Source organism: Lissotriton vulgaris, chromosome 4_2 (genome assembly GCF_964263255.1).
Source record: "Lissotriton vulgaris chromosome 4_2, aLisVul1.2, whole genome shotgun sequence".
In the NCBI taxonomy this organism is placed as follows: Eukaryota; Metazoa; Chordata; class Amphibia; order Caudata; family Salamandridae; genus Lissotriton; species Lissotriton vulgaris.
This window is the reverse complement of record NC_141692.1, coordinates 19,050,129-19,074,163: the sequence shown is the minus strand read 5'-3', so window position 1 is coordinate 19,074,163 and position 24,035 is coordinate 19,050,129. Positions and strand designations below refer to the sequence as shown.

The window sequence follows — 24,035 nt, the reverse complement described above, 5'->3', positions numbered from 1 at the left end:
TAAAGGTCCGATAGTCATGCAAAACCGGAGCATCATTTTCCACAAGTGGGATAGCCCACTGTGCCGCAGTGCCAGCCAGATACGATATTGTAAACGCCACCTTAGCCGTGTCATCCGGAAAAGCAGTCGGCCTGCACATAAAGTGCAGTTGACATTGTGACATAAAGGTCCCGTATTTGTTACTGTCTCCCATGAACCTCTCAGGGGCAGCTAATGGAACAGGAACAGGTGTAGTAACAGTAACTGCTACAGGGGCCCCCCCTTCTGCTCTCTGACCCGTCCCGCCTCCATACTGAAAGGTAGCTGGTAGGATGATGGGAGTCTGCGTCCTATCTCTCTGCTGTTCCCTGGCCTTCACAGCCCCCAGTTCCTGTCTAAGTCCCAGGTTTTCCTGTTGTAAGTCCTGTACCTGGGCCTGGAGGGCCGCCACCGCCCCCACTATGTCCTGTATTGTAGGCGTTCGGTCTGCTCCCCCCACAGCTCCCCCTTCTTCATCCATACCTCGTCCGGGCAGTGTATGTTAACGTGGGCTTGGTATTCTGTTGGATTCCACAGGCCCAGACACTGCAGGAACGAGGTATGCCCAAATCCACTACCCTGACTCAAAGGCCCCCCATGAGATAGACAAACATGAGAGGACACCCGAGCCCAGGGCAGGGGACAGGAAATCAAAATGAATGGGACGTCAAAAAGTCTTCACCCCTGATTTGGACTGGACAATGATACTCGGGCACCACCTCCTCGCCTCTGTACCTATGAAAGAAGGTGCACACAATTACTTCTGTGTCCAAATCAATGGCTACCCCTTATCCCCCTAGCCACACTCCACCATACACTGATAAGACCCCTCCTTACTTGTGTAATATACAGGATGAGCCTCGGGAGGTCTTTGGCAGCAGGAAGATGAATATTTCACTGATGTGGATGCATCCAATTCCAATTGAGGGAAGGAAAATTAAGGGAAATTCACTCGAGGAAGCTGACTACAAAAACGGGACTCCTAAGGGGAAAAAGCCATAATACTCGGCATAAAAAACCCCCGCTATGTCCTTCCGAGTGATTTTTAATCTTTTCGAGCCAGAAGGGGGATAGCGCAAACAAACGTTTCCCTCTTCCGGGATCTGCAGCTCCTCTGTCGTCCCAGCGCGACTGAAAGCGCCCAAGCGGCACACAACGAGGCGGACAGCCTCACAAAACGCGGAAGTAGAGGAGGCTGCTTGGAATCCACGCAGCTAACACGCCAGCCGGCGTCCTTCGGATTTATTACTGAATGTCCTTCCGAAGAGCTGGTATCTGAGGAAACTGGAGCCCCAGCAATCCTCGAATACTAAAATAAACACAGCAGCTCAATTCCAAAAACGAAGGAACAGTGGGCAGGTAAGGGAGGAGGGGGGGGGGGAGGACAAATGGGATACAAAACTTCTCCTAACTCCACTAGCTACAAGGGACAAAAAACGGAATAACCAGGGAAAGGAAAGGGCAATACCTGAGCAAAAACTAAAGTAAAAAGGGGATCCAAAAGTAAAGGAACACGTGCCCGTGAACCAATATCTCTCACAACGTAGAATCCACAACACAGCACCTGGAACCCAAACTAAAAGATACCAAGCACTGAAAGGAAGAAGGGGCGGTTCCTTTATCCCCCTGAGGCCGATCATGTGATGGTGAAGTATGGCCACAGAGGACAGACTAGCCCTAAATCCTAACAGTCAGAGCAGAGGCGGGGTGGGTGTTCACTGGAAGCTTGTCAGAGCAGAGGCGGGTGTGTGCTCACTGGAAGCTGGGAAGCTAGTCAGAGCAGAGGCAAGGTGGGTGCTCACTGGAAGCTTGTCAGAGCAGAGGCGGGGTGGGTGTTAACTGGAAGCTTGTCAGAGCAGGGCAGGCTGAGTGCTCGCTCGAAACTTGTCACAGCAGGGCAGGGTGGGTGCTTGCTCGAAGCTTGTCAGAGCAGAGGCGGGGTGGGTGCTCACTGGAACCTTTATCAGACCAGTGGCAGAGTGGGTGCTCACTGGAAGCTGGAAAGCTTGTCAGAGCTGGGCAGGCTAGGTGCTCGCTCGAAGTTGTCAGTGCAGAGACAGGGTGGGTTCTCGCTTGAAACTTGTCAGAGCAGAGGCGGGGTGGGTGCTCACTGGAACCTTTTCAGACCAGTAGCAGAGTGGGTGCTCACTGGAAGCTGGGAAGTTTGTCAGAGCTGGGCAGGCTAGGTGCTCGCTCGAAGTTGTCAGAGCAGAGACAGGGTGGGTTCTCGCTCGAAACTTGTCAGAGTAGAGGTGGGGTGAGTGCTCACTCAAAGCTTGTTAGTGCAGGGTGGGTGCTCGCTCGATGCTTGTCAGAGCAGGGCAGAGTGGGTGCTCACTGGGAGCTGGGAAGTTTGTCAGAGCAGAGGCGGTGTGGGTACTCACTCGAAGCTGTGAAGCTTGTCAGAGCAGAGGCGGGGTGGGTGCTCACTCGAAGCTTGTCAGAGCAGAGGCAGGGTGGGTGCTCACTTGAAGCTGGGAAGCTTGTCAGAGCAGAGGCGGGGCGGGTGCTCGCTCGAAGCTTGTCAGAGCAGAGGAGGGATGGGTGCTCACTGGAAGCTGTGAAGCTTGTCAGAGTAGAGGAGGGGTGGGTGATCACTGGAAGCTTGTCAGAGCAGCAGCGTGGTAGGTGCTCACTGGAAGCTTGTCAGAGCTGGAAAGGGGTGGGTGCTCAATGGAAGCTGGGAAGCTTGTCAGAGCAGAGGCGTGGTGGGTGCTCACTGGAAGCTGGGAAGCTTGTCAGAACAGGGCAGGGTGTGTGCTCAGTGGAAGCTTGACAGAGCAGAGGCAGGGTGGCTGTTCACTAGAAGCTTGTCGGAGCACAGGCAGGGTGGGTGCTCACTGGAAACATGGAAGCTTGTCAGAGCAGAGGCGGGTGTGTGATCACTGCAAGCTTGTCAGAGCAGTGGCGAGTTGGGTGCTCACTCAAAACTTGTGAGAGCAGAGGCGATGTGGGTGCTCTCTTGAAGCGATGGGGTGGGTGCTCACTGGAAGCTTTTCAGAGCAGAGGCTGGGTGGGTGCTGACTAGAAACTTGTCAGAACATAGGCATGTGGGTGCTTCTGCATGCTCACTCGAAGCTTGGAAGCTTGTCAGAGAAGATGCGGTGGATACTCATCGACATCCAAAAACCTTGTTGTAAAATTACAAGGAACTACCGCATCTGCATAGATGTGTCAGTTTCCTTGCACCAGTGTTAAATGTCCTTGCACCACCAAGGATGCACTGTTTTTACAATACGGTGCTCCATGGTGCAAGGATTAACAGACGCGTCAGAAATACTGACTCATCTGTTGCCACAAAAGTGATGTATTGCTGGAGTTTCTGGAGTTGCTAATGAAACTGACGCACCTCCAGCACTGCGCCACAACAGATAGGTCAGTCAAACAAAAAGCCCTGCGTAACTCCTTACGCCTGGTCTGAGCAGGCGTAAGGAATTTGATGCAGTGAATAGGTAGAGTAACACAGTGAAATGTTGTAAATTACACTGCGTCAGTTCTACATGGCATTTTGCGTGGGAACGCCTACCCTGCATACGTTATAATTGATGTAGGTATAATTTGGCACAGGGCCTTACAAAGTGAAGCATCTCCGTAAATGGAGAGGCATATCTTTTTGGCGCATTCCCATTTTTGCAATATTAACTATTGGACAAATATTTACAACTATCGGTCAAAAATATGGAAACCTACGTAAAGGACACAACAGTCTTTCTTCTCAAATTGGAAACGGTTGTTATTGAACCAGATGAACAATTGGTACTATGCACTGCAGATGTGTGTTCTTTATACACAGCCATACCACATTCTCTAGGCATCGAGGCCATAGAAAGAGCCTTAATCAACACAGACCTGGATGTTGCTTTTCAAACATTTCTGATGGAACTAATGATTTTCTCTTTATACCAAAGTTACTTCAGGTATAAGGATACATGGTATCAGCAACTCGTGGGCACTGCCATGGGCAATTCGGCAGTGCCAGTATACGCTAATTTATTCATGAAATACTACGAAGAAACACATATACTTTCCAAAGCCATATGGCGAGACAACCTGAAACTTTTCATTAGATATATCGACGATATATTTATTATTTGGAAAAGCTCAAAGGAAGACCTACAATTAGCCCTGACTGAATTCAACAACATGGATGAGGGAATCCAACTAACATGGGAAATGTCAAATACAACAGTTACATTTCTAGATGTCAGAGTTATTCTCACGAACAAAAGACTTGAAACTGATCTTTTTGTGAAAAGCACTGAACGGAACAACATGTTGCATTATACTAGTTTTCATGAACAAAATCTAAAAAAATATTTATCATTTTCTCAGATGGCGAGAGTAAAAGAATTACATCTGAACGAACAAGATGGAACAAAGAATACAAGAAATGGGAAACAAATTCAGACAAAGAGGGTACCCTGAACAAACCATAGAGGAATCGAAATCTAAACTAACACAAACAAATAGGAGAACACTGTTGCAACCCAGTAACAAAAAAGAGCAAAAAAGAATAGTGGCAATATCTAAATTCTCCACATCAAGCAAGAAATTCAAGAAGACCATACTTAAACATTGGCGCATGTTAACCTTAGAACCAGATTTCAACAACTGCTTCAAACATCTTTCTCTATTTGCTTTTACTAGAACAAGAAATTTGGGTGAAATGATTCATCCTCAAGTTCAAACATCAGTAACCTTCAAGTGCACAAAAGCGTGCCTAAACTGCGGTCACTGCAACAATATCATAAAGGTTAACAAAATCAACCATCCCATGAAGGGTTATGAAATGAAATTAAAAGTAAATGCAACATGCGACACGCCCAATGTCATATATGCGCTAAAATGCCCATGTGGTAAAATGTACATTGGAAAGACAGAACGCCGCATAAAAATCAGAATAACAGAACACAAGTCTAACATTCGACTCAACAATGTCAAATCCTCAGTAGCAGTGCACTTCATGGAAGAAAAGCACAATATTTCACAACTTTAAATTTCTGATTTTGGAAAGCGTCAAGAAAATAGAAGGAAGGGACAACACAAAATACCTTCTTCAGAGAGAAAACTTTTGGATATACAAACTATGTACCCAAAAACCCAACGGACTTAAGGACAGGATCGAATGTTCATGCTATCTATAAAAAAAGCTCCATTGGTACCAATTGGTACAACTGTGACAGTTGTGAATATGTTACTTTTTTGTTTCTACTAATGTGAATTCATCATTGTGACTCCTACCATTGTATAGCTCATCACACTAAAACACACACAGATTGCATTCACCCTTTAGAAGGTTCGATTCCACCCTTTGTTTTATTTTTATTTTTATTTTTCTAATCGTCCATTTTATATCCTCACAGTATCCTGCGAGTTATTAGCCATTTTTTCATTGTTTTTCTCACCGTATCAATAACAATCTCCATGAGACCGACATGGGCTCACACACAACTTTTCTCGAGCGCGCAAAGCACACAAGAGATAGTCTTTTTTTAGTTGCAACACACCACGTGATCGCAACTAGCCCCTAACCGGAAAATATAATGGCGAACACTCTCCCGAGTGGCGTCTTCATGCAGAAGAAATCCTAGTTTAAAGGCTGAAACGAAGTTATCCAGCAATGCACGACAGGTTAGTAAACCACGACATTATAGCAGAAACCATGACATTTCATGAACTGAATGCGAACACGAGATAGTTATTCACCTTTTGTCTTTCATATTTGTTTTTAGCACATAACAACTACGGTCAAGGACAGGCATGTGAGTTTTCAATGAAACAGTCTTTCATTTTTCATGTTTTTCACTTTACTCACGTTTTGTCACAAGGGATATCAGTTGGCGAAACACACTTTAATGCACCAAAACCGTTATGAAATAGAATGATAATGTGACGCAATGACTACAAATATGTTATACTTTTATTTTTTCTTAACAGTATTATTCCCTGATGAAGGGCAATGTATATACCCGAAATGCATTGGATATGAATTGAAAATAATAATGCCTTATTTGTGGATTATATAACGAACTAAATGAACTTTTTTGAAAAACATTACAAAGAATAAACACTGAAACTCTATCAACAAAACTGTGTGGGAATCCTCTTGTTCACAGAGAGGAGAACCAGGTGTTCCCTCAGGGATGGTTCCAGTGACCCACTGTAATCACGTACATAAGCATTCCCATTTTTACCTGCAACACCCATGGAAATACCTCCCTAGCGCAGAGTATTGCGACAAAGGTGATTTGCACTCCGTTACGTTACTCAAACCACAAAATATCCTGCAAGGTGGCCCTACATCACTTCTTAAACCTAATTTTTCATTTGTGTCCCTCTTGCACGTTGCATGGTGCAAGAGAGGTGCAAAGGGGCTCGTAAATATGCCCCCACATCTAAATCCAGGAGAATTTAAATAATATCAGCCAATCTCATTACTGCCCACTCTTGCAAAAATATTCAGAAAGCATCTTAAGCAGCAGGTAATGGTGGTCATTGATACACTTGAACTCTTTGATCCATGGCATTGAATCTTCACTGGTGGTGGCTGTTGTTAGCTACCTTATGACTCTTATGCGGTCGACACCCAAAGTATTTTAATCAATCACAGACAATGGGGCATATTAGCAAGGGCAATATTGCCGCTTTCGCTGGATTTTTTCACGCTAAAGCAGCAATATTTTTATCGCCCTATTAGCAAGCTGTTGCTAACAGCAGTTAGCGACAGCTTATAGGCAATAGCAACCGGTTTGGGGCGCGCTTTGCATGTCAGCAATACTTATCGCTAATGACATGGAAAGTGGGCGTACCCAACCTGTTAGTGACTGAAAGCAGTCGCTAACACAGCTATCGCCTTTTAGCAAGGCAGGAGAAGCGATAAAAAAATTTGCGCGAATATCGCCAAAACCTAATGCCGGCTCAGACCACTTCTTAACCTGTATAACCAATGGGAGGTCGATATTCAAGGTTAAGTCCCCATTAGCGTTAATGCCTGAATATCGCTGGATTTCCAGCGATATTCACAAATTGAGCTGCTATCGCTGGATATTTTATCGCTTTTCAGATAAACATTGCTAATAGCACGTTATCTCAGCCATAATGTCCAGCGATGCGCGGCAATAAAAAAAAATGCGCTAAGCTCATTTAACGATAAATATTGCTATTTGTTGCTAATTTGCCCCACTGTCTTTTGATAAACAGGGGTATATTATTAAGAAGTGTGATAAAATTATCGCCGCTTACTGCCGCTAAAACTGCGCTAATGGGCTTGATAATATGTTCTTGTGAATTCCCATAGAAGCCCAGGTTAACACCAGAACCTGCTTCCACGTCATCAGATCTATGAAAACCTAATTCTGTGTATTTCTTTTGATTTGAATAAAGCAGTGGTTCTGACCTTGGCTTAGAATATTCCAATGCACTTTAGGTTAACATCAACAAGACACAGCTCAATAAACCTCAGGTGGCCCTGAATGTCACAGCCGCAGCACTCTGCGTTCAGTAGACAGGCGGTGCTTCCCAATGTGGTCGGTCTTTTCTTGTGCAGGGGCTAAACTCTGGAATGACTCATCACATCTCAGGGATGAAAACGTCCTTTTCTGTTGTGAGCATCTTAAATCCTGGATTTTCTCTTCTTTGCGCTCAGTATTTTTCCTTTTCCTGTTTCTTCTTTGTGGTGCTTTGATGTTTTATGGCTGACTAGTTGTTCCCGCTTTTAGAAATGTATTTACGTTTCATTACATTATAAAAAAAAGAAAAATTAAGGGTGGTCTGTTGACTGTAGCTGGCGGACATCCCTGTGTGGTGATCCTTGTGGTGTAATTACTTAAGGCGGCTCGAGGCCCTCATGCGGGGAGGGGCACCCACTAGGCGCAGTCAGAGGGGCTGCGCAGGTGCACAGAAGCTGCTGCTCAGTAGCTGCTGCGGCTACTGTGCTCGGGCAGCTGACTGCCACTCCCACCCATCTGGACACAGGAGTCTCTGCCCTGTAATACTCCCTCCTGTATTCAGCCTCCACCACTGTCCGCACCTGCTCAGCACAAACAGTTAGGGCCCCAACAGTGAGGGCCCCACCAGTGAGGGCCACACCAGTGAGTGCCACACCAGTGAGGGCCTCACCAGTGAGTGCCACACCAGTGAGGGACCCACCAGTGAGGGCCGCACCAGTGAGTGCCACACCAGTGAGTGCCACACCAGTGAGGGACGCACCAGTGAGTGCCACACCAGTGAGGGCCCCACCAGTGAGGGCCCCACCATTGAGGGCCCCACCAGTGAGGGCCCCACCAGTGAGGGCCCCACCAGTGAGGGCCCCACCAGTGAGGGCCTCACCAGTGAGGGCCCCACCAGTGAGGGCCCCACCAGTGAGGGCTCCACCAGTGAGGGCCCCACCAGTGAGGGCCTCACCAGTGAGGCCCCCACCAGTGAGTGCCACACCAGTGAGGGCCCCACCAGTAAGGGCTCCACCAGTGAGGGCCTCACCAGTGAGTGCCACACCAGTGAGGGCCCCACCAGTGAGTGCCCCACCAGTGAGGGCCCCACCAGTGAGGGCCCCACCAGTGAATGCGACACCAGTGAGGGCCTCACCAGTAAGGGCCCCACCAGTGAGGGCCCCACCAGTGAGGGCCCCACCAGTGAGGGCCCCACCAGTGAGGGGCCCACCAGTGAGGGCCTCACCAGTGAGGGCCCCACCAGTGAGGGCTCCACCAGTGAGGGCCCCACCAGTGAGGGCCCCACCAGTGAGTGCCACACCAGTAAGGGCCCCACCAGTAAGGGCCCCACCAGTGAGGGCCCCACCAGTGAGGGCCCCACCAGTGAGGGCCCCACCAGTGAGGGTCCCACCAGTGAGGGCCCCACCAGTGAGGGCCCCACCAGTGGGGGCCCTACCAGTGAGGGCCCTACCAGTGAGTGCCACACCAGTGAGTACCACACCAGTGAGGGCCCCACCAGTGAAGGCCCCACCAGTGGGGGCCCCACCAGTGGGGGCCCTACCAGTGAGTGCCACACCAGTGAGAACCACACCAGTGAGGGCCCCACCAGTGAGGGCCCTACCAGTGAGGGCCCCACCAGTGAGGGCCCCACCAGTGAGGGCCCCACCAGTAAGGGCGCCACCAGTGAGGGCCCCACCAGTGAGGGCCTCACCAGTGAGGGCCTCACCAGTGAGGGCCCCTCCAGTGAGTGCTACACTAGTGAGGGCCAGACCAGTGAGGGCTCCACCAGTGAGGGCCTCACCAGTGAGTGCCACACCAGTGAGGGCCCCACCAGTAAGGGCTCCACCAGTGAGGGCCTCACCAGTAAGGGCTCCACCAGTGAGGGCCCCACCAGTGAGGGCCTCACCAGTGAGGGCCCCACCAGTGAGGGCCTCACCAGTGAGGGCCCCACCAGTGAGGGCCCCACCAGTAAGGGCTCCACCAGTGAGGGCCCCACCAGTGAGGGCCCCACCAGTGAGTGCCACACCAGTGAGGGCCCCACCAGTAAGGGCTCCACCAGTGAGGGCCTCAACAGTGAGGGCCTCACCAGTGAGGGCCTCACCAGTGAGTGCCACACCAGTGAGGGCCCCACCAGTGAGGGCCCCACCAGTGAGGGCCCCACCAGTGAATGCGACACCAGTGAGGGCCTCACCAGTAAGGGCCCCACCAGTGAGGGCCCCACCAGTGAGGGCCCCACCAGTGAGTGCGACACCAGTGAGGGCCTCACCAGTGAGGGCCCCACCAGTGAGGGCCCCACCAGTGAGGACCCCACCAGTGAGGGCCCCTCCAGTGAGTGCCACACCAGTGAGGGCCCCACCAGTAAGGGCTCCACCAGTAAGGGCTCCACCAGTGAGGGCTCCACCAGTAAGGGCTCCACCAGTGAGGGCCCCACCAGTGAGGGCCCCACCAGTGAGGGCCCCACCAGTAAGGGCGCCACCAGTGAGGGCCCCACCAGTGAGGGCCTCACCAGTGAGGGCCCCTCCAGTGAGTGCCACACCAGTGAGGGCCCCACCAGTGAGGGCTCCACCAGTGAGGGCCTCACCAGTGAGTGCCACACCAGTGAGGGCCCCACCAGTGAGGGCCCCACCAGTGAGTGCGACACCGGTGAGGGCCCCACCAGTGAGGGCCCCACCAGTAAGGGCTCCACCAGTGAGGGCCTCACCAGTGAGTGCCACACCAGTGAGGGCCCCACCAGTGAGGGCCCCACCAGTGAGGGCCCCACAAGTGAGGGCCCCATCAGTGAGTGCGACACCAGTGAGGGCCTCACCAGTGAGGGCCCCACCAGTGAGTGCGACACCAGTGAGGGCCCCACCAGTGAGTGCGACACCAGTGAGGGCCTCAGCAGTGTGTGCCCCACCAGTGAGTGCGACACCAGTGAGGGCCTCACCAGTGAGTGCCCCACGAGTGAGTGCCCCACGAGTGAGTGCCACACCAGTGAGTGCCACACCGGTGAGGGCCCCACCGGTGAGGGCCACACCAGTGAGTGCCACACCAGTGAGGGCCCCACCAGTGAGGGCCACAACAGTGAGGGCCACAACAGTGAGGGCCCCACCAGTAAGGGCTCCACCAGTGAGGGCCCCACCAGTGAGGGCCCCACCAGTGAGGGCCCCACAAGTGAGTGCCACACCAGTGAGTGCCACACCAGTGAGGGCTCCACCAGTAAGGGCTCCACCAGTGAGGGCCTCACCAGTAAGGGCTCCACCAGTGAGGGCCCCACCAGTGAGGGCCTCACCAGTGAGGGCCCCACCAGTGAGGGCCCCACCAGTAAGGGCTCCACCAGTGAGGGCCCCACCAGTGAGGGCCTCACCAGTGAGGGCCCCACCAGTGAGTGCCACACCAGTGAGGGCCCCACCAGTGAGGGCCACACCAGTGAGGGCCACACCAGTGAGGGCCACACCAGTGAGGGCCTCACCAGTGAGGGCCTCACCAGTGAGTGCCCCACCAGTGAGTGCCCCACCAGTGAGTGCCACACCAGTGAGGGCCCCACCAGTGAGGGCCACACCAGTGAGGGCCTCACCAGTGAGTGCCCCACCAGTGAGGGCCCCACCAGTGAGGGCCCCACCAGTGAGTGCGACACCAGTGAGGGCCTCACCAGTGAGTGCCCCACCAGTGAGTGCCCCACCAGTGAGTGCCACACCAGTGAGTGCCACACCGGTGAGGGCCCCACCGGTGAGGGCCACACCAGTGAGGGCCCAACCAGTGAGGGCCCCACCAGTGAGGGCCACAACAGTGAGGGCCATACCAGTGAGGGCCCCACCAGTAAGGGCTCCACCAGTGAGGGCCCCACCAGTGAGTGCCACACCAGTGAGGGCTCCACCAGTAAGGGCTCCAACAGTAAGGGCTCCACCAGTGAGGGCCTCACCAGTAAGGGCTCCACCAGTGAGGGCCTCACCAGTGAGGGCCCCACCAGTGAGGGCCCCACCAGTAAGGGCCCCACCAGTGAGGGCCCCACCAGTGAGGGCCCCACAAGTGAGGGCCCCACCAGTGAGTGCCACACCAGTGAGGGCCCCACCAGTAAGGGCCCCACCAGTAAGGGCCCCACCAGTAAGGGCTCCACCAGTGAGGGCCTCACCAGTGAGTGCCACACCAGTGAGGGCCCCACCAGTGAGGGCCCCACCAGTGAGGGCCCCACCAGTGAATGCGACACCAGTGAGGGCCTCACCAGTAAGTGCCCCACCAGTGAGGGCCCCACCAGTGAGTGCGACACCAGTGAGGGCCTCACCAGTGAGGGCCCCACCAGTGAGGGCCCCACCAGTGAGGGCTCCACCAGTGAGGACCCCACCAGTGAGGACCCCACCAGTGAGGGCCCCTCCAGTGAGTGCCCCACCAGTAAGGGCTCCACCAGTAAGGGCTCCACCAGTGAGGGCCTCACCAGTAAGGGCTCCACCAGTGAGGGCCCCACCAGTGAGGGCCCCACCAGTGAGGGCCCCACCAGTGAGGTCCCCACCAGTGAGGTCCCCACCAGTGAGGGCCCCACCAGTGAGGGCCCCACCAGTGAGGGCCCCACCAGTAAGGGTCCCACCAGTGAGGGCCCCACCAGTGAGGGCCCCACCAGTGAGTGCGACACCAGTGAGGGCCCCACCAGTGAGGGCCCCACCAGTGGGGGCCCCACCAGTGAGGGCCCTACCAGTGAGTGCCACACCAGTGAGTACCACACCAGTGAGGGCTCCACCAGTGAGGGCCCCACCAGTTAGGGTCCCACCAGTGAGGGCCCCACCAGTGAGGGCCCCACCAGTGGGGGACCCACCAGTGAGGGCCCTACCAGTGAGTGCCACATCAGTGAGTACCACACCAGTGAGGGCCCCACCAGTGAGGGCCCCACCAGTGAGGGCCCCACCAGTGAGGGCCCCGCCAGTAAGGGCTCCACCAGTGAGGGCTCCACCAGTGAGGGCCCCACCAGTGAGGGCCTCACCAGTGAGTGCCACACCAGTGAGGGCCCACCAGTAAGGGCTCCACCAGTGAGGGCCTCACCAGTGAGTGCCACACCGGGGAAGGCCCCACCAGTGAGGGCCCCACCAGTGAGGGCCCCACCAGTGAGGGCCCCACCAGTGAGGGCTCCACCAGTGAGGGCCTCACCAGTGAGTGCCACACCAGTGAGGGCCCCACCAGTGAGGGCCCCACCAGTGAGTGTGACACCAGTGAGGGCCCCACCAGTAAGGGCTCCACCAGTGAGGGCCCCACCAGTGAGGGCCCCACCAGTGAGGGCCCCACCAGTGAGGGCCCCACCAGTGAGGGCCTCACCAGTGAGTGCCACACCAGTGAGTGCCACACCAGTGAGGGTCTCACCAGTGAGGGCCACACCAGTGAGTGCCACACCAGTGAGTGCCACACCAGTGAGTGCCACACCAGTGAGGGCCTCTCCACTGAGGGCCCAACCAGTGAGGGCCCCACCAGTGAGGGCCACACCAGTGAGGGCCCCACCAGTGAGGGCCCCACCAGTGAGTGCCACACCAGTGAGGGCCCCACCAGTAAGGGCTCCACCAGTAAGGGCTCCACCAGTGAGGGCCCCACCAGTGAGGGCCCCACCAGTGAGGGAAACACCAGTGAGGGCCCCACCAGTGAGGGCCCCACCAGTAAGGGCCCCACCAGTGAGGGCTCCACCAGTGAGGGCCCCACCAGTGAGGGCCTCATCAGTGAGGGTCCCACCAGTGAGGGCCCCACCAGTAAGGGCTCCACCAGTGAGGGCCTCACCAGTGAGTGCCACACCAGTAAGGGCCCCACCAGGGAGGGCCCCACCAGGGAGGGCCCCACCAGTGAGGGCCCCACCAGTGAGGGCCCCACCAGTGAATGCGACACAGTGGGGGCCTCACCAGTAAGGACTCCACCAGTGAGGGCCACACCAGTGAGGGCCTCACCAGTGAGGGTTCCACCAGTGAGTGCCACACCAGTGAGTGCCCCACCAGTGAGTGCCACACCAGTGAGTGCCCCACCAGTGAGGGCCTCACCAGTGAGTGCCACACCAGTGAGGGCCCCACCAGTGAGGGCCCCACCAGTGAGGGCCCCACCAGTAAGGGCTCCACCAGTGAGGGCCTCACCAGTGAGTGCCACACCAGTGAGTGCCACACCAGTGAGGGCCCCACCAGTGAGGGCCCCACCAGTGAGGGCCCCACCAGTGAGTGCTACACCAGTGAGGGCCCCACCAGTGAGGGCCCCACCAGTGAGTGCGACACCAGTGAGGACCTCACCAGTGAGTGCCCCACCAGTGAGGGCCCCACCAGTGAGGGCCCCACCAGTGAGGGCCCCACCAGTGAGTGCCACACCAGTGAGTGCGACACCAGTGAGTGCCCCACCAGTGAGTGCCACACCAGTGAGTGCCCCACCAGTGAGTGCCCCACCAGTGAGTGCCCCACCAGTGAGGGCCTCACCAGTGAGGGCCTCACCAGTGAGTGCCACACCAGTGAGTGCCCCACCAGTGAGTGCCACACCAGTGAGTGCCCCACCAGTGAGTGCCACACCAGTGAGTGCCCCACCAGTGAGGGCCTCACCAGTGAGTGCCACACCAGTGAGGGCCCCACCAGTGAGGGCCCCACCAGTGAGGGCCACACCAGTGAGGGCCCCACCAGTGAGTGACCCACCAGTGAGGGCCCCACCAGTGAGGGCCCCACCAGTGAGGGCCCCACCAGTGAGGGCCCCACCAGTGAGGGCCCCACCAGTGAGTGCCACACCAGTGAGGGCCCCACCAGTGAGTGCCACACCAGTGAGGGCCCCACCAGTGAGGGCCCCACCAGTGAGGGCCCCACCAGTGAGGGCAACACCAGTGAGTACCACACCAGTGAGTACCACACCAGTGAGGGCCCCACCAGTGAGGGCCCCACCAGTGAGGGCCCCACCAGTGAGGGCCCCACCAGTGAGGGCCCCACCAGTGAGGGCCCCACCAGTAAGGGCTCCACCAGTGAGGGCCCCACCAGTGAGGGCCTCACCAGTGAGTGCCACACCAGTGAGGGGCCACCAGTAAGGGCTCCACCAGTGAGGGCCTCACCAGTGAGTGCCACACCGGGGAAGGCCCCACGGGTGAGGGCCCCACGGGTGAGGGCCCCACGGGTGAGGGCCCCCCCGGTGAGGGCCCCACCGGTGAGGGCCCCACCGGTGAGTGCCACACCGGTGAGGGCCCCACCAGTAAGGGCCCCACCAGTGAGGGTCCCACCAGTGAGGGTCCCACCAGTGAGGGCCCCACCAGTGAGTGCCACACCAGTGAGGGCCACACCAGTGAGGGCCCCACCAGTGAGGGCCCCACCAGTGAGGGCCCTACCAGTGAGTGCTCCACCAGTGAGGGCCCCTACAGTGAGGGCTCCACCATTGAGGGCCCCACCAGTGAGTGCAACACCAGTGAGTGCGACACCTGTGAGGGCCCCATCAGTGAGGGCCCCACCAATGAGGGCCCCACCAATGAGGGCTCCACCATTGAGGGCCCCACCAGTGAGTGCCACACCAGTGAGTGCGACACCAGTGAGGGCCCCGCCGGTGAGGGCCACACCAAGGAAGGCCCCCTGTTACATCATGGGAACCAACCTGAACACCCACAATTGTCCCCCACAGTTTTCACCACTAGGCGTGGAGCTGGCCGAGCAAGTGGGGCTGGGACTTTTGCTATCAAAGTTACAAGATGTAGAGGTGAGAGCAGAAAAGGCGTAAGCTCCTACAAGCACCCTGGCAAAGGGCGCATCACCCCCAGACCTCAAACTACACTGCTGAAACAGCCCCACCGATCAAGAACCGGTCAGCACCTGGTACCACCCTCCCCCCGGGGCCCACAGAAAGCCCAAACCTGGAAATCATCCCCCCCAGGGAGGTCGACATAACCAGAGCCCTGGGCATGGAGAGCATTCTCCATCCATCCAAGCAAGGCCTGGCGCGTGAAGCCTGGCATGCAGTAACCTCCATCCCAGGGCCAAGGTCTAAGGGTGAAGTGGGGACGGAGCAGTCTGGAGTCTCAGGGGGAGGTCGGGGTAGGTCATGGTTTGAGAAGCTGTAGAAGGAAGGAAGGCACCAAAGTCGATCTGGAATCCCCGAAAGTTTCAGCTAAGTGGTAGCTTCACAGATCAACCAGGGGTCAGCCCTGGGGGTCATACTTCCGGGTGAACTCAGACAGGGTCCATGCCGGGGCCACTGCTTCCATGGGCTCCCTGATGCAGCAGGTCAGACTTGGGTCTGAGTGTGCCCTGGTGTAGTCGCGGGTACCCTGGTGCACGTCTCGGGCTGGGCGGTATGGCGGTGAGACTCTCTCTGGCTGGTCTGTGCCATTGAAGGGCAGCATCTGAAGACGCGCCACCACTCTACCGACCAGCTGCTCGTGGAGGGAGTGCTGAGACCCTGACACTGCTTCAGAAGGGAGCGATGTCCAAACCCCAGGTGGTCACAGGGCATCAGCAGTATCACGTCGCTGGGATGTGGCGAGCAGGAAGGCGCTCCATGACAGACCTCACGCCCCTTGTAGGCACTGAGGGTCCCAGCTATAAAGAACAGAGTGATGGGCAGAAGAACCGCGCTCAGGTCTGAGGGTGACGCGGTCACTAGAGAGCGAATCTACTCGGAGATTGTCTCACTCAGGTTAAGAGCCACTCTTCTGGAGATGGAAGAGACACGTTATACTAGGATGTAGCGCCTAGAAGCGGAAATCAGAAAGGATAAATATTCTGGTAGGCAGGGGCAGGCGATGCTTTGCCCTGAAGGAACAAGGCCATTGGTGCATGTGGAGTGTGCAGCATATATTAGAAGATCTGTTACTCCATGAATGTTCAAATGTATTACTTTGAAACAGTATTTTATTTCAACTATTATATAAATAATTTTGATTCAAAAACAAATCAGAGGTATATTTGCTTCCTTCTCTCTCCAATATCACTTTAACCCAGTATTTTGCCATTGTGGTCATATACATTGAGATGACTTCATTAAGTGTCCACAGGAACCATTGTTTTTTAATACTAAATCGAGTGAAGAGAAAGCCCCCACTGAGGAAGGTCTGGGTTCACTCTGCCTGCCCTGGGCTGGAATGGTTAGAGAGCCAAAGAAAGGGGCTAAAGTAATAAAAAGAACTGATGGCAATGTGCCCACGTGGATGTCCTGGGTGGCCCAGTAGCACATGAGGCATCTGCCCCCCTAATGCCTCTTCCTTAAGAGTTGTCATGATCCCTGGTTGGAGAATTCAACATATAAAGAACAAAAAGGAGATATGACTTATTAATCTTTATACCAAAAAGGCTGAAAGGAGCCCAGACATCAAATAATGAACCTCGCACTAGTGATGTCACTCCTTGTTGAGAAGAGTTCTAGAAGCAGAGATTGAATATGTGAAAGGGAACTCCCTCTCCTGTGCACTCAGCCATGCTGAGTGCAATCCTGAAAGAACAGAATGAACATATCAGGGGCGCGGCCCTCTCCAGAGCTGTCACTCCCTGCTTGGAGCCCAGAACGGATACACCAGGGTCTGCTCCCAACCACGTGCTGTCACTCCTTTCAAAAAGAAGCCCTTTGGTCTAATATCTTTATTATTTTAAGAAAAAGAGTAAAAATAATAAAAATACAATAATATGCACTACAGCTTAACATTTTGAACAATAAGTGAATAGGCAATCAACATTATAAATAAAATAAAATCAATCAAAATATGCTAAAAGGTAAAGAAACAATTCGAAGATATCAGTTGTATTGCTTGAATAAATCAATTAACAAAATAAAGGAAAAGAGTGAAGAAAGTAGTAAGGAGGAAGAAAAGAAGAAGAGAGAAGAAAGAAAAGATAAGCAAGAGATTGGCACACCTACTTCAATGGGGGAGATACATTAAGAGGAAGACACAAAAGGAGATTAAGTCACCAAGCCTTGTGAAGCCAAGTTCATATATTTATTGAGAGACCTCCACACAACACTAGAAATAGAAGGCTGTTAGAAGGCGACTTCAGGGGAGGGCAGGAAGTGTACCTGACCACCCGGGGACCCACCTCCCTAGTTACAAAGACGAGCACTGGCTGGAGACTTCTCAGGGAGAGAATCTCGGATCTAGGATCATACACACTACACAAGCACCACACGACAAGGAGACACCACACCATAGCTTCTTAAGAACATTTCTTTATCTTTTGATTCCAAAGGATCTTTATAATTGGCAAAGGCAGGTTTACAAATAGAGCAAGATTCAAAGAGTCTCGGTCAGGGTAGGGGGTAGCGGGACAGTCTGACGGGATCAGTGTCTATCTCAAAGCGTATCCGGTGCACAGCTCTCAATCCTTGAGCCGGGGAATACAGTGCGATCTTTGGGATCCAGCCGGACCAGGAGAGTCAGGGAGCCGCGAGTCACTCAGCAGGGCTCAAGCACGATGTCGGACGTCTAGGATCTTCAGGGGAGCCGCGAGTCACTCAGGTGGGCTCAGGTGTTCCAAAGTTGCAAGGGAGCCGCGAGTCACTCAGCAGGGCTCAGGTGTTCCAAATTTGCAAGGGAGCCGCGAGTCACTCAGCAGGGCTCAGGTGTTCCAAAGTTGCAAGGGAGCCGCGAGTCACTCAGCAGGGCTCAGGTGGTTCCAGCAGAAGTCCTTCTCTGCCAAGCGAGCCGCGACCACCTCAGCAGGGCTCTCGTCGTTCCAGAATCGAATCTCTTGATAGTCCCGGAGCATCCCTAGTTATAGGACTGCTCCTCTTTGATCTCCGGAGTTCTGGTCTGCGGGAGTCTTAGCACCTGGGGGGCCACTCGTTGGGGCTTCCTGCCACGCGGCCCTTTGATCCATTCATGTCAGGTTCGGGAGGAGTCCCAGACACACAGCAGGCGTGGAGCCAGCCCTCCGGGTGGCCGGAGGGGCGATCGAAACCCACTTCTCGAGGAGAGGTCGGAGGTGTGAAAGATACTGCTCCTCCCTCCCTCACTCAAGGGGAGCGCTCTGTCCTCCAGCCAGGGTGGTGCCTCTCGGCCTAGGCCGCGCTGGCTCGGGCGGCCATCTTAGGTGCCGGGAAGTGGGCACACAGGGCCTACGGGCCGGGAAGATGGAGGCATGGACTGGGAAGTCCGGGGACGGTTATGGGTACATGGAGGGAAGGGTTGGCTAGGCCGGAGGACTTAGGGGTCTGTTGTGGTGTAAAGCTCGGAAGGGTGTTGCTACAGGTCAGGGAGGACCACGCCACGAGGCCGGGTCTAACAAAGGCGTTTAATGTTTCTCCTCCACAGAAGTATGAGCCCCTCAGAGAAACGAAACTCATGCCCACCACGTATGATGTGACGTTGACTTAAAGGATTTCCACTCTGTTAATATGATTTTAACAGCAATTGATAACAGCAAATCTACCAATTGAATATCTGTAGCGTCCAAAGATAACGGAAATGGTGCAGCCCATGGACCTAATAAAATTAGAGGTAAACAGAGCTCAAATTTAATATCAAACATTATTAGAACATTGGAATGTTGGGAGCTCCATTGAAAACAATGGAGTGCTCTGGGCTTATAATGGCTGGTATAAGCCTGGAGCTCCCACATTCCAATGTTTCTTTGTTCACACCTCTGGCTGTGAACAAAGGCTTCAGGGAGCCTGAGGGCATTCCAATCCCCTCACGCTCCCAAAAGGCTTTGTTTTTTTGATAGAACATTCTGCCCTCTAGTGACAGAATGTTCTAATAGCCTTATAGCCCTTCATAGATGGGCTATACCGCTATTAAAGTCCCTCTCCCTTGTTAAAGCCCCTCGCCTTTGGCTCCGGGCCTTTAACGCTGGAGAGGGCCTTTAATAGGAGGTATAGCCCTCTACGGCGGGCTATAAGGCTATAATAATAAATGTTTGTGAATCAGCTCCCAAAAAGGTTGTTATAACGTGCATTCAAAAAACATATGTTGATAGGTACCAGCAGCTATATTACAGCTCCAACAAAAGATAATTAACTTTAAGTTTGAGTTTATACAAGCGAGCCGGGGTCCACTGTAGAAGATTGAGAGTAAAACATTTTTTTTTTTTTAATTAGAGAAGGATCAATCTTATTTCATAGTGAAAACTTCCCAATGAGTTGCCAGCTTTCTGCTGTAATGTGCTTTAACATATGCTCTAAGTGATGTGCCTATTTCTGCTGTGTAACCGTAGACTGTAAAAGCGGTGTGGTGGATAAAAAGTATGTATTCTAGAGGCAAAGTGACCTGACCTATAACACATAGAAAGGAGGGAAATGGTATGTGAATCAGGTTAAAAAGATGCTTTAGACAAGGCAACCTTTAATTTCAGAAATGAATAAAAATCCATATTATTGAGATTAGACTGCCTAGCTAAAGAAGAGAAAGGGATTGGGTCCTGATTGGAATCATAAAGGTCTTTGACCAACGTAATACATTTGCTAGCCCAGGCTGACATTGTAACCGAGTCCATATCAGTCTTAATTTTAGGATTATGCCATAAAGAAGACCACCTGGATTTATGAATTGAGCTAGAAACCTTTTTGTCTAAAAGAAGCCCTGTTAGCACAGAATAAACATATCAGGTGAGCAACCCTCTCGAGTACTGTCACTCCTTGCTTAGAGAGGCCTTAGAGCCCAGAATCGTTGCCTCGGGGTCTGCTGCATCCCAACATGCCGTCACTCCTTCCTCTGCGCTGATAGGACAGAGGGAATATATTGGGTGACTTACTCTCACCAGTGCTGTCACTCCTTCCTCTGAGGAGTCCTGATAGTACAGAGGGAAAATATCATGTCAACCACCCTCTCCAATGCTGTCACTCCTTCCTCTGAGGAGTCCTGATAGTACAGAGGGAATATATCATGTCACCCATTCTCTCCAGTGCTGTCACTCCTTCCTCTGAGTCCTGATTGCACAGAGGGAATATATCAGGTCACTCACCCTCTCCAGTGCTGTCACTCCTTCCTCTGAGGAGCCCAGATAGTACTGAGGGATTATATCAAGTCACCCACCCTCTCCAGTGCTGTCACACCTTCGTTTGGGGAGCCCTGATAGCACAGCGGGAATATATCAGGTGACACACCCTCTCCAGTGCTGTCATTCCTTCCTCGGAGGAGCCCTGATAGCACAGAGGGAAATATCAGGTGACACACTCTCTCTAGTGCTGTCACTCCTTCCTCTGAGTCCTGATAGCACAGAGGGAATATATCAGGTCGCTCACCTTCTCCAGTGCTGTCACTCCTTCCTCTGAGGAGCCCTGATAGTACTGAGGGAAAATATCAAGTCACTCACCCTCTCCAGTGCTGTCACGCCTTCGTTGGTGGAGCCCTGATAGCACAGAGGGAATATATCAGGTGACACACCCTCTCCAGTGCTGTCAGTCCTTCATCGGAGGAGCCCTGATAGCACAGAGGGAATATATCAGGTGACACACCCTCTCCAGTGCTGTCACTCCTTCCTCAGAGGAGCCCTGATAGCACAGAGGGAATATATCAAGTTACCCACCCTCTCCAGTGCTGTCACTCCTTCCTCTGAGGAGCCCTGATAGTACTGAGGGGATATATCAAGTCACCCACCCTCTCCAGTGCTGTCACGCCTTCATTGGTGGAGCCGTGATAGCACAGAGGGAATATATCAGGTGACACACCTTCTCCAGTGCTGTCACTCCTTTCTCTGAGGAGCCCTGATAGTAGAGAGGGAATATATCATGACACCCACCCTCTCCAGTGCTGTCACTCCTTCCTCTGAGGAGCCCTGATAGTAGAGAGGGAATATATCATGTCACCCATCCTCTCCAGTGCTGTAACGCCTTCGTTGGTGGAGCCCTGATAGCACAGAGGGAATATATCAGGTGACACACCCTCTCCAGTGCTGTCACTCCTTCCTCAGAGGAGCCCTGATAGCACAGAGGGAATATATCAGGTGACACACCCTTTCTAGTGCCGTCACTCCTTCCTCGGAAGAGCCCTGATAGCACAGAGGGAATATATCGGATGATTCACTCTCTCCAGTGCCGTCACTCCTTCCTCGGAGCCCTGATAATACAGAGGGAATATATCAAGTCCCCCACCCTCTCCAGTGCTGTCACGCCTTCGTTTGGTGGAGCCCTGATAGCACAGAGGGAATTTATCAAGTCGCCCACCCGCTCCAGTGCTGTCACACCTTCCTTGGTGGAGTCGTGATAGCACAGAGGGAATATATCAGGTGACACACCTTCTCCAGTGCTGTCACTCCTTTCTCTGAGGAGCCCTGATAGTACAGAGGGAATATACCAAGTCACCCACCCTCTCCAGTGTTGTCACTCCTTCCTCTGAGGAGCCCTGATAGTACTGAGGGAATATATCAAGTCACCCACCCTCTCCAGTGCTGTCACGCTTTCATTGGTGGAGCCCTGATAGCATAGAGGGAATATATATCAGGTGACACACCCTCTCCAGTGCTGTCACTCCTTCCTCGGGGGAGCCCTGATAGCACCCTTACCCCCAACCCCCCCACCCTCCCTCTTCCTCAAAGGTGAGTCATTTGCTGGGGTGAGCAGTGACTGAGTGCACAGGCTGCACAGACGAGTGACACCAGACTGAGGTGATGAATGAGCCGCACCGGGGGGGGGGGGGTCTGCAGAGCTCACTCCTGACAGACCTCACTCCCTGGAGACGCAGGAAAGACACAGAGCCCCCCCCCCCCCCCCCCCCGGTGCATTCCAGACACACTGTGGCACACTGCAGAGTAACTCTACCCGGGCATTAACATCTCAGCACTCGCTGCTCCAGTGATGACAGCCACCCCTCCCCCCCACGCTTGCAACCCAAGGAGCCGTGACGTAGCTGCACTGGCCTCAATGAGTTCCTGGGGCCTTATTTATGAAGGACTTGCGCCGCCGGTGCGTCACTTTTTCCCATGTTAAAATTGACGCACCGGCGGCGCAAGTCCTTCATAAATAAGGCCCCTGGTAATTAACCATCCATGTGCCACCCACGTGCATATGTAAAGACCTCCGGCTGCACACACAGCACGCACCAGAGCAACGCACACAACCCCATGGGGCATGTGCACGCACCCTTCCAAGGACATCTGGGCTAGAGGTCACCCAGGACCAGTCACAGGCCTTAGTGGAGACATCCTTGCAGCTGGAGGCTGGGGGGGCACCCCAACACAGACTGCACTGCCATATCACGGGCAGCGCTTACACGCTGTTCGCCACTGGCAGCACCGGGGCTGGCGCTGCACACAGCGTTCCAAGGACAGCTGGGCTAGAGGTCACCCAGAACCAGGCACAGGGCTCAGTGGAGGCATCCTTGGAGGTGGGGGGGGCACCCCAACACAGACTGTACTACTGTATCAAAGGCAGCACATGCACGCTGTACGCCACTGGCAGCACCGTGGCTGGCGCTGCATACAGCCTTATATTCAGAAACATTTTGAAGAGGGCGTGTGCCTCCCTAGAGCCTAGTGACTTAAACTGTGTAAAGGCCCCCATAGCACTGGCCTACTCGGTTACTACAATGTCTCAATCCATGGACAACGAAAGAATGAACACAGACTCTGAGGGCTAGATTAACAATGTACACGCAACACAGCAAGAAAACGTGCTGCGTTGCGTAAACAGGGAGGAGCCAATGTGACATATTTACAAGATATATTGCATTCATGTTCTCTGCCTGCCCTACCGCACAATCTGCTGTCTAGCGCCAACGCAGGCACCCTTGTGTTGTAGGCAGGATTGTTTTTGTGCAGGAACACAACACAAAAAAAATCCTCTGATTCTCTTTCCTAATTCCAAATGTGCGTAAAAATGTGTGGAAAGAGGACATAATGAGGAGAAGTAAAGACATTTCTCCTTGCTGCGCCTCCCCTGTTAAACCCTGGATAATTACAAGTCTTCTCCCTGCTTCCTTTTCAGCGATTATCATATGTGGGACCCTGAAATAATTCAGTTCAAGATATGTACAGTACAAAAACCATTCATGTATATAATTTAATATATCATAAAATAACAACTACAAATTAATATTATTATTATTATCAATGCAGCTTATAGAGGGCACGGCTACCTCCGACCGACGGAGATGTCCCGGCGCTAACAGCGGAAGCAACAGCATTACCAGGTGAAGTGGATGGGCTTCCAGAACAAACGTTCAGACTTGGCCTTCTAGAGGGGTTCTGGCATGGAATTCAAGAGCAAGGCTGTTCTGACAGTGAATGCTCGTCCACCAATCCTAGCTTTCCTGAAGCATGGAGTCACCAGAAGCTCCTGATGGTTAGAACGTAAGGCCCTCGTTTCATGGTGTTTCCGAAGTCTTTGCATGAGGTATTGTGGACCAAAGCCTCTGATTTCTCTGTGCACCTCAAACTCATTTGGTCTTTTGACTGGCAGCTAATGTAGGCCTCTGAGATGTGGTGATATATGGTGGCAGATTGGCACATTCCTAAGTCGTCTTGCTGCTGCGTTTTGTATGGTCTGCAGTTTCCTAATCAAATAGTCTGACAAGCCCAAATACAAACTATTTGCATAGTCTAGCTGTGAAAATGACTAATGCATGGACCATTGACTTTCTACATTCCATCGGCAGAAAATGTAAAAATTTTTCAAGGCTTTTAAATTCCAGAAACATGTGAATGAGACTTGGCTTATTCGAGATTTGCCACTTAGGTCGGAGTCAAACCTAAACCTGAAATTACTAGCCGATGCGAC

At 53.4% G+C, this 24,035-nt stretch overlaps 1 long non-coding RNA gene across 1 annotated transcript; it reads left to right on the top strand.

Annotated features, from left to right (window-relative positions):
- The first annotated feature begins 5,541 nt into the window (after nucleotides 1-5,541).
- LOC147718156 (uncharacterized) lies at nucleotides 5,542-23,608 on the top strand. Its single transcript, XR_015295557.1, has 3 exons — nucleotides 5,542-5,649; nucleotides 5,751-5,780; nucleotides 23,375-23,608. It is a non-coding gene; the product is annotated as an uncharacterized LOC147718156 (long non-coding RNA).
- Nucleotides 23,609-24,035: the final 427 nt, after the last annotated feature.